Source organism: Haliotis cracherodii, unplaced genomic scaffold (assembly GCF_022045235.1).
Source record: "Haliotis cracherodii isolate W230 unplaced genomic scaffold, xgHalCrac1.p SCAF_6, whole genome shotgun sequence".
Classification (NCBI taxonomy): domain Eukaryota; kingdom Metazoa; phylum Mollusca; class Gastropoda; order Lepetellida; family Haliotidae; genus Haliotis; species Haliotis cracherodii.
The window spans coordinates 14,507,492-14,524,467 of NW_027266319.1; the positions used below are offsets into that span (position 1 = coordinate 14,507,492).

At 40.3% G+C, this 16,976-nt stretch overlaps 1 pseudogene; it reads right to left on the reverse strand.

The window, feature by feature from the left end:
• Positions 1-2,311: 2,311 nt before the first annotated feature.
• LOC139446669 (uncharacterized) overlaps positions 2,312-16,976 on the reverse strand; it is a 48,506-nt pseudogene continuing 33,841 nt past the window's right edge.

A 16,976-nucleotide genomic window follows, 5' to 3' on the forward strand; every position in this document is an offset into this window, starting at 1 on the left:
TGTATTATTTATTGTGTATGAACAGTAAATACCCAACGTTTACCCATATTGTGATCCTGAAATTACCTTTGAACTTCGATTACTTCATTAAATGTATTGACGGAGCCATAATTTCTACTGAAACCACTTAGTGTTCGAAGCTTAATCAGTGCATGGCTTATCCCACCAGTGACGGATTGACAATACGTATTTTATCCATTGCATGTCCATTTAGGTATAATGCATGCGTTTTGGTTTATTGATATGTACATAAACGGTAAACATAATATATTACCAAGGAACACTACTGTCTATCGGCCTCAACATATAACAAATATGCTTTTGGAAAATAGATCGGTTTGCAGCGCGGTTAGCAACTGAGATCATTTTCTCAAGTGAGTGAGTGAGTGAGCGGGTGAGTGAGTGAGTTGGGTTCAATGTTGCTTTGAATAGTGTTTCAGTTATATTACGGTCAGCTTCAAATGGGAGGAAAGACCCACGCTATGCAGGTCTACGACGTTGATCACTAGGATGAAACCCACGAGCACGGGAATGGTGCTGACAAACCCAGAAACCGGAATTCGAATCCAAGACCACCTATGTCTTGCACGATAAGGGACACATTCACAATAGAAACTTTGTAATTGTAGTTCAGTAACCATTGACGCGTTGGCTACTATACATATTTTTTTCTGATGTTTAAATGTGGATTCTTACCCTGAGGATTACGGGTTAGACTAGGTCACATGTAACCTTTAATGTAGTATGCCAGTTTGTCGTACGAGGCGATGAAATGGACCGGTGGTCAGGTCATCATTAACGCCTACTTGGGCGTTAAACAACAAATGAACAATGTGGATTCAGAGCTTGTTAGGAGAGCAGTACCAGTTAGAAGGAAACCAGTTAAGCATAATCCTAATATGAAATCGGGTCAGTTTAAAGGATGTGATTTCCATACCCACCATGATCTGATGATGGCTATATTGCCGCTTTATGGGTAGACTGTCGTAATATTTCATTAAAATGGCATGATGGAATTGATGGAAATATTGACTTATTATTCTTCCTTTCAGCGGAGTTCAAGGCTCCTGCGCCGATTGATACACACAGGTAGAAGCTATCGGTGCCACGCTATCTTTGAAATATGACGCGCCTATTGATGAAACGACCAACTTGAAACTAACAATAAACGCATTGAATATGCTAGCATATATATGTACGGTGTCATAGTAGATGTAACCCCCCTGTTGGTGATGTTTGTGCGAAGAACGATTATAAGAGGACGTATTAAAAGTTGTTTCAAATGAACCTCACATTTTACTATTTAACCTTCAATGTTTTAACTGTTTCCACGTATGTGGATGGTTCTGGCCCCCTATTGTCACAGTAGATCCAATTTGTAGATTAGATAATATCTTTGAAATGTTATATTTCCTAATGTCTGGTTTCAATAAATCAATTGTCATCGATGACCTCAGTATGTATATTCAAACTTGGTATTGTGTGTCTCCTATGAAGGCACTGAAAACAGACCGAAATTGTGTCCTTGGGTTACTCCATGAAAACAAATAATTTTAACAAAATATTTGCAACAGTTTAATATCATGACATCATCAGATCGAAAGTACAAACTCAAATAATCAGCTAATTCGTAAACATACAATTCCAAAAACATCTTATACTTAAAAGAGAAAAGTACAATTCATATCCATACAATGACAAACTGGAATGCACGAATTATACACAGGTCGTTACCCGATAACGAAACGTAATGCTGGATGCTTTTGCAGAATTAACATACATCAAGCATATGCTATTAATGCCATCATATCTATATCAAAGAGAAAATAGGTTTTACAATCGCTAAACCCTTTAAGATGGAAATAAAGTGTATACCAGTACATTAGATGAAAGAGTTTTCGTAAAAGAGGAAGAAGAACAGTACTTTATCGGGATGAAAAGAACCATTTCCTTGATTTCGCTCTGTTTTTCTCGCAAATGTACCTATATATCGTGATCGGGCCCTCAATCTGTGGTAGAGCTTAGGCAAAAACATGGGCCCTACGAACAGAACACCAGGGTATAATGTGAAAACGGTATAGAGGTCTCTTTAAACTTCCCACTCAATGCGGGGGCGGTCGGGTAGCCTAGTGGTTAAAGCGTTCGCTCGTCACGCCGAAGACCGGGCTCGATTCCCGACATGGATACAATGTGTGAAGCCCATTTCTGGTGTCCCCTGCCGTGATATTGCTGAAATGTTACTAAAAGCGGCGTAAAACCATACTCACTCACTTACTCCCTCTCAATGGACAAGAAACCCAATGTCCCCACGAGCCTCTGCAAATATGGTGCGACTTTGTTTTCTTAAGTGTATAGATTTGGTGTACTACACGTGACCTAAATAACGTCACCAGAACCTTTAGATGTGCTCCAATGTGTGCCAAACCTGCACACATGTACATATACACGGAAATAATCAGTTAGATACTGTGATGAACTGAACGTACATGATTTTGTATATAAGTTTTTAAACCTTCCTTCTTCAAGATCAAGTAAAGTTTACTGTCATTAATAGCCATTGAAAAGGTTTATTCTGAGATCGATGTTTGTCTGGAAGAATGTTATATAAAAAACACGTTTTTTAACATTTTCCAATCTACACCACCGGTGTGACCTTAGCAGTGGTGTCCAATGTTTCAAAGGTTAATTAAAAGATCATCTTGCAGTAAACAGGAATTAACTTCCTCTTTCAATTGATGTATGCAGGCTAGCTTCCGCCAAGTATGTGGGGTAAGGCTAGGCGGGGAGGGAGTTGCGTCCGTTGGACACGCCATAAACATGATTGTGGGTTCGAATCCTGGTTCGCCCTGATTATGTTTCTAGGTTTGTCAGCACCATACCCGTGCTCTTGGGTTTCACCGATGTGGTAAACGTCTGAGACCTGTATCACTTCGGGCTTTCCTCCCACATTAAGCTGACACGCCGCGATATAACTGAAATACTGTTAAAAGCGGCATTAAACACAACTCACTCATTTTCGACTTGTTATTATATCCAATGCTTAGTATTTAGTTCTATTTACATAATTTGGTTTAAAAACGGGCACACATTAGGGATTTTATGGTTATATGTAATTAAAGGTAACCTTCAAACGACAATTCAAGACAGGAAATCAAACAAAAATATTTTATGGCAAATATTCAAGCATGCTTACTTCTCTGTAAAATTTAACTTGACGGTTAATTTCTTTCAGCCCTGATTCATATTTAAATTGGCACATGCGGATATTCTTCAGCATAGCAAGAAATTAATGATATAATAGTATTCAACATTCTGTAATGCTGATGAAATCAATAATATACAAGAAATACATCAGGAGCTGTGACTAATAAATCAAATGAAATTAAATATGTCCATTTCACATTTTGTCTTCGATTCTTTTGAAAGGCCAAACATATTCACTTTCAGTTGGTTTAGACGGGGCGAGATTTCACGAGTGTGTGTCTTCCCTGGCCTTTGAACACTGAGGAAACAGTTGAAACATGGAAGTATAACGGATGTTAGGCCAGTGGTTCGGGATTTTTCAGGTAATTCCTGGCAACTTCGAAGCAGAAAGAGTACTGGCTCTGAAAAAAAACACACATACTGAGCTTAGAGAGTGTACAATTCTGAGTGAATAAGATATGCATATTAATGAGTATGTTTATTCATAATCAGACACTCAGTGAAAAGGAAAATTGACTGAACAAAATATGTATTATAAGTAGCCAACTCCTTCTACATACATCCCATGAACAAGGAAACACCATAATGAAGCATCATATATTTTCGACAAAAGGCATTTCATTTTATCTATTAAATAATGTAAATCAACAATATGTTATTGGTTACCCAATACACGTCAAAACGACATACAACTTTGTTTGTAATTAACCATCCCGAAGCAAATTACGGATGTTACAGTGAGTGAGAGAGTATGGTTTTACGCCGCTTTTAGCAATATTCCAGCACTATCACGGCGGGGGACACCAGAAAGGGGCTTCACACATTGTACCCATGTCGGGAATGGAACCCGGGTCTTCGGTGTGACGAGCGAACGCTTTAACCACAAGGCTACCCGACCGCCCCTGGAACAGACAAACGTTCTCTCTCAGCACTGTTTGTCATTTATTTCGCTAAGGTGTCTCAATGGCACTCACAGATGAAGTGATGATGGCGGGTCGAATGCACTGAAGCTCGCGGACAATCAAGAATATGTCCACTTCCTTGTCCATCTTCAACCGGCTGATGATGTTGGACACTGCACAGAACAAACCTGATCGGCTCGCACCATCCCTGAAAACATGTTTAACACCTGGTGTCATCACCGAACTTCAGTGACCCGTTCATAAAGTTTTCACCGCTGTTTGCCTTTTACGCCCAGTGGAATATGTTTCGGCGGATAATAGAAACTGGTTGTTCGTTGACGTTTAATATTTACAAATGTAATAGAGACTGGGTTACTGAATGTTGTTTTGTGTACCCCGTCCACAATATTTCAACGAATTCACGGCGTCCCGCAAATGATAGACTAGGGTAAGGCAAACCAGAGGTTGACTGCATGAGCAAAGATGCATGACATGACACACTCAACTTGGGTCACACAATTTAACCATCATATTGTTGTACACTTGACAATCCCGAAGTAGAAATAATGTTGGATCTAGGTAGAAAATCCCTGGACAATAAAAGGTTATCATTTCCAAATCGGTTTACATATTTAGATTGTGTCTTTCAAGTTTGTACATGCCAGTGATAATTTGAGATACATCTCAAACAGATAAAACCAAATGTTGAGTAATATATACTCATTATATGCTCATTTTAACATTCAGGAAGTTAAATGTGGCGAGCGACAATTCAACCTCGACCGGACACACTGTCACGCCCTCGAGTTGTGAGGGATTTTCCGAATCCTGACGGATAAATTTTCATCTGGACGCTTTGTCACACGACAGCGGGACACGCGAACTTACAAGCAATGGACGATGATCGGGTGTTGTCCGGCGTCCTTCTGCCTCTTCACCAGCATCTCCAGGAGCAGTAGAAGAACGAACTTATTGGTGGGAATGTCCTCATTAACTGACCACTCGGGTATACTGAACACCTTGACGTGGCGGCTTGGCGTGAAGTCATCCTGAGGAAAGCAAAAACATTTCTGAGTTAGAACTGTGTACCTTGTTAATCAATTATTAGTGTACTGTTTGAGAACGGGAAGATCCAGAACAGCAAATATACACTGTATAGAAAGAGATAGAAATGGCCTAACAATGTGACCAAACAAATGGTATTTGTTAGTCTCTAAGAATGTTTTTTAATTGGATACAGCCCCGATACTTGATGTGCCAAACAATATGACCAAAACACATGTTATTTGCTTGTCTCTAAGAATTTCTTTCTTTTCATTGGATATAGCTCTGATACCAGATGTGCCAAACAAAGTGACCAAACAAAGGATATTTGCTAGTCTCAAATAATGTTATTTTCATTGGATATAGCCCTTATGCTAGATTTGCGCATTATTTAGATCAAACAATGTGAAACTTGACATCATCTCCCTCCCTACTTCTTTCTTCTGTAGAGGGATTCTAGGAGTCTGCCAAATAAGGAGACTAAGGGCGCACTGGCATTAAGATTGCGTGAGTTGGATTTAACGCCGCTTTGAACAATATTCCAGTTATCTCACGGCATGTTAGCTTAATGTGGAAGGAAAGCCCGACGTGATGCACACCTTTCTGGCGTGCCCAAGGGACGCAAATCTGCACAGCGAATTGCGGCGCCTTAGAAGACAGGGCCACCCGTGCCCCCAGTAGCATTAAGTTGTTCATGGCGTGTTATTATAAACCAAACATAATTCTAAAAAGTCTAAAAAGGAAATGCTTGATGGTTAGTTTGGTGTGTATTTCCAACGACATATTAACATATAGGTACCAAAATGTATGCTTCATTTACACACACATTCGAGTCTGCTTCTGACGTTGGATTTGTCGAAATCAATATTAGTGTTCAATTCAAAGAGATGATAAAAAGACAATGTCTGTGTGCACCTACCTCGCCCTTAGTTCGTAAAATGACAGTTTTCTCTGGGATTTCCTCTCTCGTGTTGACTGTAGACTTCAACAGAACCTCAAACTTCCCAACCGACAGAGCCTCACCTTCCCTCAGAGGCATATATTCTCCGTAGTCCTGTCACATACGTATCTTACTTACTAAAGGAAAGCGAACGCAATGAACCCGATAATCATAATCCTATAAATGATATCGTTATGAACGAGTGAGTGAGTGAGAGAGTTGGGTTTAACGCCGCTTTTAACAGTATTCCAGTTATATCGCGGCGTGGGAGGAAAGCCCGAAGTGATGCAGGTCTCAGACGTTTACCACTTCGGTGAAACCCACGAGCACGGGTATGGTGCTGACAAACCTAGAAACATAATCGGGGCGAACCGGGATTCGAACCCACAATCATAGGTTACTGGCGTGCCAAAGGGACGCAACTCTGCACAGCGAATCGCGGCGCCTTAGGCGCCATGGCCACCTGTGGCCCCTCGTTATGAAAGAAGCAAAATATACACAAAGAATAGTTTATTTGAATGTTAGTGTAACAGTTGCACTTGATGTATGACGAATATATCGGAACTGAATTTTCAAAGTGTTTAACCATACTGATATTTCATTATAACTGTGAAAAACTATTCCAAACATCACTACGATGAAGTAAATGACAGAAATCACAGAGCCGTCATGGTCAAGAATTCAGGATTCCATCAATTTTCAAAGTAACATGATTTAATCCATCTTCGATTATCCAGGATATTACATCTCCAATTCTACTTTAATAAGAAGCCTTGATCTATTAGCTAGCACAGTTTCTTGATAAAACATAATCGAATGGCACGACTCTAAAATAGCCGTCCAATCAAATTACTCTCGTTACCGACAGAAGTGCTGTGATATGGAGTGATGGAGGTGGTGACGTCACGTTCATAACGAAGCGGCGAATGAGTCCAGGGCCCCATCCCACAAAGCCATCGTAGCGATAAGACAGTCGTAACTCCCACACTTTAACACTTCTACGACACTCGTACCGCTACGATCGCTTTGTGGAACGGGGTTGCACAATTAAGATCTATTTATTGTCTTTGGTGGTAATTTATACAGAAATAAAGATTTCTTTCGAAATAAAAAGGGGGGGGGGGGGGGGGGTGCACCCCCCTCCGCATCCCCCCCCCCCCTCTATATCCGCCCATGCTCAATCATCCAGGATGAATATAATCTAATATTATAAAGTTGATGGAAATGTCTAAATAAAATTATTATTAATCTGAAAACTGACGCCGAAGATCATAAATCCTTAACCAGACGAAGATTTGGGGTGAAGTGATGTCAAGGATATTCACCTTCAGGTCGACTGGGTTGAGATCCGGGGGCGTGAGGGACACAATGGTCACCGACTCCTGCTCCTGGACTAATGTCCAGAACTGCTCTACGCTGTGGAACAGAGGCTGCTGTGTCACGATGAACCCTCGTCGGTGTAGCACGGACTGGAACACCAACATATAACAACAAGCATGAAATACTCCTATCCCCCGCCAGTGTGATATGTCCGGTTGTGTGCATGGCATCAGCCCTCCGGAATCGAGAACTACCACCATATTGAGTCTAAGTTGTTGCTATGGAAACTCGAAAAAAAAGTTTCTCAAAAATCGTTAACTAGCAAAAGGCACCAGTTTACCACTGGGCCTATATATGTGCCAAGTTTGGTGAAGAAATATCGTAAGGTTTTCAATATCGACTCCGGAAAGCAGCACAACCACAATCTTCAGTCTAAGTTAAATTCGTTGTTATTGAAACTCGAAAGATATTTTTTTCAAAACGCTCAAACTATCAAAAGGCACCAGTTCACCATTAGACCTATATGTGTGGCAGGTTTGGTAAAGATGTATCTTATGATTTTTTAGTTCTGCACCGAAAACGAAATGTGACGAACGGTCGGACGGACGGAAGGAGGGTAGGATGGACGGACAACACCTATTCCAGTATCCCCCTTCCACTTCGTATGTGAGGTGCGATTCGGTTGACGTCGCGTTCAAGATTATTGCACTCATATGGCGACGTGCAAGCATGAGCGTGTGTTTGTGTGTATGACCGCTTGTACTGGTCTGCTTGTTGGCTTTATAGTGCTAGCCAACTGAGATATCATACCGCTGTTTAACATGAATACCCAACTCAAACACTGCTTACCAACTCCGATCCGACCAGTCCTAGTCTTATCACGTTAATGCCAAGCGCAAGGGAGGGTAAGAACAAGTACCATATTTTAACCTCTATCGGTATGACTATTTTCATATGACGCGGCCGGGGATCGAACCACCGACCTTACGCTCTCAAGGCAGAAATAAGGTCGTAGTCGAAGTCGTAGCCGCAGTTGTAAATATGTAGTCGTAGCACTTCGGCCCCAATGAGGTGTATTCACTTGAATTTATACTGCTTAAAAATGATAATATAGTATAATACATTGAAATAAACAGACCAATTAAAACCGCAGCCACGTTTTTGTCAACAAATTCTAGTACTGCTTTTTGTGTAGGGCCAAGTGTCATTCGTATAAAAAAATAAGATGTCTCTTCCTGATGCTGCATTTGAGGTTGAATCGAAAACTGCAGTAAGCAGAACATTCTAAAAGACTTAACGCCTCACACAGTCCCAGTTATATGAGGGTTGTCTGTATATAATGAAGTCTGGACCAGACAACCCAGTGTTTGACATCATGAGCATAGACCCAACCAATTGGAATACGTTGACAGTCAGTGAAGACCGAGCCTAGCAACCCGAACCATTTGGTCGCCTCTTACAAGCATAGGCAGCCGGGAAAGTATCTTCTTACCAGGAATTCCCACTGGTGATCAAGTATATAAGGGGTTTGTACACATTACTCATGTTACCACGTACCAACGAATGTAGAGGCAAAGCCAAAAGTGATGCCAGTCATAAACGTTTTATAATTTAGGGGAAACCAAAGGGGACGGGTAAAAAATAACAAGCCAAAAATAATATTTTGTGTGTGGATGCAGGGTTTGAGGCCACGCCAAACGGATTCTAGACCTCACGAGACCACTTATTGAAGTGAGTGAGTGAGTGAGTTGGGTTTAACGCCGCTTTTAACGGTATTTCAGTTATATCGCGGCGTGTCAGCTTAATGTGGGAGGAAAGCCCGAGGTGATGCAGGGCTCAGACGTTTACCACTTCGGTGAAACCCACGAGCACGGGTATGGTGCTGACAAACCTAGAAACATAATCGGGGCGAACCGGGATTCGAACCCACAATCATAGGTTACTGTCGTGCCCAAGGGACGCAACTCTGCACAGCGAATCGCGGCGCCTTAAACGACTGGGCCACCCGTGCCCCCCACTTATTGAAGTCATGGTCAAAAATAAATTCAATGTGTAAAACATACCTCTCTTGTATTGTAAGGTTAACTACATAAGTATTGGTGATAAGCTTGTTACGTCTTACCGGTAGATACACGGCGTTGATATAAGGGTTTTGGTTTCCCGATGTTCCTTTCAAACAACACGGTGGAGAAGACCTGGAACAAAGACCACATAGCGTCACCATGATTGATCAAAATAATGAAGACGTATGAAAAAATGTTTTCGAAAAGCGAATGAGCTGGGTTTAAAGTCGCTAAGAAAAATAAAATCGCCGGATAAAGAATTTGTGAACACTTAAAAAATAGAATTGACCAAATAATTACAGTCGTTATTGACGCGTTATTAGGCTGAAGCACTGTAAACTTAAGGTCCAACTATGATACCGGTATCAAATACATCACCATCGAATAACCATTTCCTTCTTTTGCCCGACATTATATTTTACATGTAGAGTGCCTTGTTAAACAAGGAAGATAGTTTGGATATACAACAGTTTTTTATTTCTTTATTACAAGGAATGCAACACCGTTATGAAGCAAGTGATGTACAGAAAAGGTCTCCTTTCTAGGTTCTTTGTTGGAAGCCAAGAACATCTGCTCCACGCCAATCTACATTTTATTCTATTTGAGATAAATAACATGACGCCTCATAACTCACTATAACTGTAACGCACTGGAAATATTGATCAAGCGTTTTGATGCGCACGTATAATACCTTACTGTGCTTCTGAATACTAGAGCAACGTGTGTGGTGTTAACAGGTTTGGTGTATTAAAGATACCTGGCAAGATATCCATTGATCTGTTTTTCCCAACATTATCTTGTCTGCGGGCAATTTGAGTATCTTCTTCAGGCAGAGTTGGTCGCATACTTTCTAGAACCTGAAAATAAGGTGATCACCATTTGCAAAGAAATTACTTTCCCTTTTAGTATATTGTAGGATTCAGGCTTTATATTATTATGCTATATTTTACATTCGATTGTCTTGAAACAGTCTTGTCCCGAAAACAAAAATGAACACACACACGCACGCACGCACGCACGCACGCACGCACGCACGCACGCACACATTTTGTCTCCCAACTATTTCAATTACCGGATATGATCGGGCACTGTATCTTGACTATCACTCTGCAATAGCACCAGACAGTGAAGCAATGTTTAGGTTACCTGGTACTCAGCCCGTGGTCGACTACTGTCTGCCAGAGATCGGAAAGACTGTGCTCGGTACTTCTCCATAAGCTCCACGCTGCTGAGGAGAGTGTCCTTACTGGCTAGCATCTCCTGGAGAGCCAAGTGGACACCGGCATACTGCACCTGGACACAGACAGAATTCACACGGTGGTGAGTGATTCGGTTTAACGCAGCTTGGAGTGTCAACCTTGATGTAGGAGGAATGGGATGCAGACGTTTATTCAAGGTGAATCTGGGATTCAAACCAACGTTAGAGATCAGTACCTTTAGCGGTACGCCGAGTGTTGGGCGAGTGCTCTCCCTTAGCACGACACCAAAGGTACATGTATGAGAAGGCACGAAGCCAGCAGGAAAAAATCAGCAAAAGTCCCATTAACACTAACCCCCCCCCCCCCCCCCCCCCCCCCCCCTCACCAGATGCTGATATTTCCGGATGAAGTATGTATTGGAAGCACAGATTACACAATTGTTAATCGCTGTCATTATATTGCGTTATCTTACCAACACCCACGAAAATAGATGTCTCGCATGACCAAGGGACGCAACTCTACAAAGTGTTTGTGGATTTGTGTGTTTTGGAACTGACTTGTATTTGAACATATTTCTACAGTTCGGACATATTTCTTTAATTGTTTCGTGACATACCCTGGTTTGAACCATTTCCGGTCTGTGTAGCCTCATCCTGCACACAAACTTAAAGACATCCACTTCCGATTCCGTCCCGGCTTGCTCTGCCATGGCGTTTATAGCAATGAAGGTGCCTGTTCGCCCAACACCAGAACTACAGGAGTGAAGGTAAGTACTGATTGTTATACACGTACAATAATAAACGTTAAACCCCAGTTCACCTCACCTATTAACAATTATATTATTGTGGCAAAAATAGACATCTCTGTGTTAATGAATCACTATGAAATAGTGATGATACCACGTGTTCATGAAAAGATGAGCGTATCCTGCCCAACCGGTGGCTCCCGTTACAAACACAAATGCAAAGCCAAGTCACGTGATCACAAGAACAAATACGGAAACGTCAAACTAGAGAATTTCATTGGGCAAATTTAAACACTGATGCGTCAAATTTGAAAATGTCCTCCACATGCCAACCATAAAACCTTTTGAAATATTTACTGATGCCTTGAATAAATGCTACCAGTATATCTTGAATACAACAGAGGCGAATATAAGAACAAGTGTTGTAAGTTAAGATAGTTATGGATAAACAGTCATCATTTTGTCTCTGTTACATTCGTCACCACTCGCCCCCTTTCCGTAAGCTGCAAGAAGACTCGTCCTCCTTTCGATGAATGTAATGTGCGAAAATACGACAAACCAATCAGAATGCGCGTATGATTTCAAGTTCTTTGTCAAAGAATCCCTCAGAAATGATTTCTGTTTTTACATATGTCTTGCATCTAAAAATATACCCAAGACACAGTTAAATGTGTGCAATCATACTGTATAATTTCGCATGTCCTGATGTGCTTTTAATTGCATCTGAAATATAAATAATATATGGGGAAATATATGTGAACCATTGCGCAACGTGTTGACAATTGTTTTAGGTATGCCCGTTTGCGCTAAGACGGAACCCGGTTGCAAAAATGGCCACGAGAGGGGCACGCGTCGCTATTCGGCTTGTCCCGGAATAACACGAGTTGGTCACGAATGGTCTCTGTTAGTGATCGAGAGTTACAAATGCGCGGAACCGGTCAGCTATCGGCCATAGGGATATTGTTACTTACTTGCAGTGTACAACCACGGGGCAAGTGGGACTGGTTAGCTTGTTGACGTGTTTGATGAAGCCGACAAGAGCAGGAGTTGAAGGGAAACCATTTGCTGGCCAGGACACGAACTGAAACTGGGTCACTACGCGTTTCTCAGCAGCCTTGAACAGAATCAAATGAATATCAGTTATATGATTTGTGAAAAAATTGTGAAAACAGAGGTAACTATGTATGGCGTGATGATACCAGTATTTATCGTCGTTGATGGAAACGTGCGTTAATGACATAGAAACCTCTACTCTCAATGCCCTCGTGACAGAAAAAGTTCTTCTTACCTTTCAGTCGTCGAAATTGATCTCATTGTCAGCATCAAATGATTTACATTTCCGATTGTCGTAGATATTGATGTTATTGTCGGTATCAAAGGATTGACAAACCCGGTGATGTCATTTTCAGTATCAAAGGATTGACATATCCGATAGTCGTAGATATTGATGTTATTGTCAGTATCATTGTTTGTTTGTTCTTTAACGCCGCACTCAGCAATATTCCAGCTTGTCTGAACATAATCAAGTCTGGACCAGACAATCCAGTGATTGATATCATGGGCATCGAGCCAATTGGGATACGATGACATGCATTAACCGAGTCAGCGAGCCTGACCACCCGAACCCGTTAGTCGCCTCTGACGACAAGCATAGTCGCTTTTTACGGCAATAATGGGTTGCTGAAGACCTATTCTACGCCGTATCTTCACAGGTCTATTGTCAGTATCAAAGGACTGACATACTCAATGGTCGTAGACATTGATGTAATTGGCACTATCAAAGGATTGACAACCCGATGATGTCATTTTCAGTATCAAAGGATTGACATATCCGTCGGTCGTAACTATTGATGTTATTGTCAGTATCCAAGGTGATGTCATTGTCGGTATCAGAGGCTGTGCCTACCTGGTGGTCGTAGACGTAGAACTCCCTGACGGTGTAATGAGCTCGGGTCACCATCTTGATACACGTCACAGAGAGATTTCCGTACGTCTTTCCATCTTTGACGTCGGGCCAGTACTTCTGACATTTCACCTGAAATGTACATTCATCGAAATGTAAAACGTCAACGAAAATAATCAGTCTCGATTATCTGCCGAAACAGATTCCGTTGGGCGTTTAAGACAAAATACAGGTAACTGAATGGGGCCCCTGAAAACCGGTGACACCAGGTGTTTGCGAAAAGGGTAAGTATGTTGTGCCCTACCTGTTGACACCCATACAATTTGCATAAAAATTAAAAGGAAGCTGCACAACACGACAACTACCATGCGACGGCGACAATAGAATATTCGTGGATCGATGTTCACCCTATCAATAACCGCATTGTCTGTGTGCGTTAAACAAACAACAAGGAATTATAAAATATATCTCAGTATTCTGAAACAAAAGAAAGCATATATTACATAACCAAAGAGGGAGGTTTCACCTTCTCTTTACACAATTCTAAATTATATATCACATTATTAATATTTCTTATATTTGTGTCCAGGAAATAGATCGTGGCCTCTCCAAATAGTATTGATGTAGAATTTTAGTCAGGATATAATCATGGAAACACTATTCATATACATTAACAAAATATGAAAACGGGAACGTATTTCCTTAAAAGTGGTCTTTTGAAATCCCACATTCAGTAACTCTTATATGTTTATTCAAGTTGTTGGACAGGGATGGCGTTTTATAATGTATCAAGATCACAATGCAAGACATGAAATGCTTACCTTGCCATTCTCTTTGGTCCTGCTCAACATGACCACTTTGCAGACATTCTTTTCCCACAACATTCTCCAAAAGTCATTCACAGTTTCTTCCGTAGGACCTAATGAAAAGATCAGTCTTAAAGTAACAATTAAACAACGATACACACAACGAATTCTATTATCTAGATTTATCATTTGAGACATGGGACGATCTTTATCGATAATATGTCAAATATGATTATTACGACTTCTGTCTTACATTTGTTGGTTCTTTGAATTTTGTATGAACATCCTTGTTCGGTATGTGGACCCAACATGAGCGGTTTCTATTCATTAAAGAATATGTAAATAGTTTTCGACGTTCAAAGGTGTTTGTCGCTTTGATCGTGACGTTTAAGTGTTGCGTGCGTGTTATTGTCTTGTGTTGGACAGGTTAGCATTCTTTGGAATGAAAACAATTAGTGGTTTTAAGGTTGTCTTTCCTCCACTTTTCATTTTTCAGACGCCACGAATCCGGAAACCAAGTGAAAAGGTATTACACGCGTTGACACTGATTAATGACACAAGACGTCCCCAACAGTGTCCTTCCTACCTTGTGTAGCTATGTACTCTTCCATTATTATGTATCCCTGAAAGAATACATACACTGTGAACAAAAACTAAACACTCTACATGGTAATTTATCAAGTAAGGATAAGAATTTATGGATGAACAACTTCTTTATTACAATTATGAGCTCTTAATTGTAACCAAGAAGTTGTTCATCCATAAATTCTTATCCTTACTTGGTACTCCAACTTCTAAATGCCTATCAAAGAAGTTATGGTAACTTAGCCACATACTAAACTGCAACATGGCGTCGTGTTGACGTACAAAGTGATGCTTAATGCTGAGCATGGTCTACCAGTTTCTCATTTCTTTAACATACATGTATATAAGACTATGGTTGCTCTTACAAAATATTCCTTGTCTTTGCAATGTGATTGGTCAGGATTCACTTTATTAGATAAAAGTCAAATCTGTCCTTAAAAAAACACCACCTTTTTATTTGTTTTTGTTCCATTTATATACGCTCTTATCCTATTAATATCTTTGATCAATCATTACACATGTACAAAACAGGGACGTGTAATTATTTATCTGAGAACACTCACGTCTATGTGGCTGGCGTTAATGTAACTTGATTTGTCGGAACCATGACTTTGTGATAAGACAACCATGCAGTCATCGTCTGAAATAAAAACCTTATGATTAAGTTGTGTCAAGTTCGAGAAATGTCAGTATATGATAAACGTGTACGTTAAGTGAGATTTGTTAGCATTGGGGAAGTGAGAGTGCAAAGCAATATTTCATCTGAAGTAAATTGTATAGTTCAGGGTATTATTCGCAATGTCATTGAGCTAAATAATATCCTGTCATTTGAGGATGAATGTGGATGATCATTACTTGCAAATGTGAGTATATGAAAAACGTGTATGTTAAGTGAGATTTGTTAGTATGGGGGAAGTGAGAGTGCAAAGCAATATTTCATCTGAAGTAAATTGTATTGTTCAGGGCATTATTCGCAATGTCATTGAGCTAAATAATATCCTGTCATTTGAGGATGGATGTGGATGATCATTACTTGCAAATGTGAGTATATGAGTTTATGAAATGAGTAGTACTTACATGGTAGGACTCTTGGAAATCTGTTTTTGGATTGGTTTTCAGGGAGCAGACCAATAGTGTGTGACTTCCTCAGCCCCTTTGGCAGAAGCTGTGGATAATATTAATAAAGGTAACTTTAGATGGTTTTTCTTTGCAATTCAATGTTCTTATGATGTGAATAAATACTAACAGTACTTCACATACCGAAAATTCATTTTCAAAACCTCCAGCCGCCATTTTCAACTCAATATGTTCATTGATTTCGTACACAGAGAAAGCTGTTGTAGTATTGTCATCGCTGGGCCAGTTGAATTCTGAGTTGATAGATTCCATGTCTAGTCCATCTTCATCTGTTTTGAGTACTTGAACAGCAGACGGGTTCAAGGCTGACATGACCGAAGTAGTTGACATGGTGTTGAAACCGAGGGACGAGGACTCCGTGTCTGCCACAGTGTCCAGTTGGGAGAGGAGGTCCCTGCGGTGTTTATTGTTCTCGGACTCCATTGATAACACACTCCCGCGTCCGGCTGGAATATCCAGATATGTTTAACTAGTCATCATCATCATCATCCATCATAATCCATCATCATCATCATCATCATCATCATCCATCATCATCATCCATCATCATCATCATCTTCATCCATCATCATCATCATCATCATCATCATCATCAATTCTTGTCCCACAGGGAAGATATCGTAAGTTCATGTAATTCAAAGAAAAGTTAAGCCTATTACGCTTTTGAACGTATTATATTTGTCATTTTAATTGTGGCTAAAATTATGTACAACCCCCAGCAACTGAAGGGATTGTGTAAATCCATGCAAGTAGCAAAGGTACTGTAAGTCCCCATGTTCCTTAAGTATAATGATCTACCTTCAGCATCACCATCATCATAATCATTACAATGCATATCAGTCATTAAAAATGTCTTTCATTAACTTATTTTTACTCAGAATCTTCACGCGGCAACACAATTGGGTTTAAGGCACAGTATGTATCATTAATGATTTCTAAAAGGAATGACGAAGTTCTTTTAGAATAGTGATCTTTTCACAACTGATAAATTCGTGAATTGGTAGTTTGAATTGATTTAAAGTTAGATTTAGAGTTTTTGTTCTTTTAAAAAATATCATTTAAACAGATCTCACCCGTTTCACACACATACACACAACGAATTCTTACAATATTGCTGATTTTGATAAC